Below are 1,302 nucleotides of genomic sequence, written 5' to 3'. Positions count from 1 at the left end.
TTAGTGTTTTCATTTTCTTCAGGCAAATAGTAGGGGAATTACTGGATAATATGGTATTTCAATTTTTAATTTTTTGAGGAAACTTCATGCTGTTTTTCACAGTGGTTGCATCAATTTACATTCCTATCAACAGTGCATTGGGGTTCCCTTTTTTCAGTATTTTAATTATATAATATTATAGAATTCAAATGAGAGGAAGACCTTCCAAATACAGTACATAGGTAAAACTTTAATAAATCCTACTAATCATCAGATAAATGATTTTGGAACAGAACATCCTAATATAATTAATGTGAGATTATACCTTGTTCTGAACATTAAATTTCTTACTAGAAGGAAACACTAAGCTAAAAAAATAAGTGGCTGTTACAAATGAACTTACAAACATTTTTGTGTAGGCTTTTGTGTGAACATAAATTTACATTTCCCTGGTATAAATGCCTAAGTGTGCAATATCTGGGTCTTAGAGTAAATTCATTTTCTCTTATAAGAAATGAACAAAATATTTTTCAAAATGGCTTTCCCATTTTACATTCACATCAGGAGCATATGAGTGACCCAGTTTTCAGCATTTGGTGTTGTCATCACTTTTGTTTTAGCCATTGTGATAGGAATGTAGTGATGTCTCTTTGTGGTCTTAATTTGCATTTCCCTAATGGCTAAGGATTTTAATACCTTTTCATGTGCTTGTCATGGGTATAGCCATTTTGGTGAAATGTCTGTGTCTTTTACTCAGTTTTGAATTGTTTTATTTTTTACTGTTGGGTTTTGAAAGAGTATTTTTATATTCTAGATGATACTAGTCCTTTCCTATGTGGTTTTAAATATTTTTCCTGGTGTGTATCTTATTTTTTTATCCCTTTAATAGGGTCTTTTGAGGAGCAAAAGTTTTCAATTTTGATAAAGTATTTCATTTTTTCTTTTTATGGGTCTTGCTTTGGTGTCAAATTTAAGGACTCCTTGCCTAGTCCAGATTACAAAGATTTTTCCTATGTTTTTGCATAAGTTTTTAATGATTTTATGTTTTACACGAGTCTAATCCATTTTGAGTTAATTTTCCATGTACAGTGAATGCTTTAACTTGATGGTGTCCATTTGCTCCAGCACCATTTGTCAAAAAGACTGTTTCTTACATTAAATTGCATTTGTACTTACATTAAATTGCATTTGTACTGTCAAAAATCTATCGTATATGTTTGTGTATATCGTACTTCAAGGTTTTCTGTTCCCTTAAAATGATCTATGTGTCTCTCCCTCTGCCAATATCACACTGCCTTGATTACTGTCATTTTCTAGGCTGTC

Source organism: Canis lupus, chromosome 1 (genome assembly GCF_003254725.2).
Source record: "Canis lupus dingo isolate Sandy chromosome 1, ASM325472v2, whole genome shotgun sequence".
Classification (NCBI taxonomy): Eukaryota; Metazoa; Chordata; class Mammalia; order Carnivora; family Canidae; genus Canis; species Canis lupus.
The sequence above is the reverse complement of the archived record's forward strand: the minus strand, read 5'-3'. Positions refer to the sequence as shown.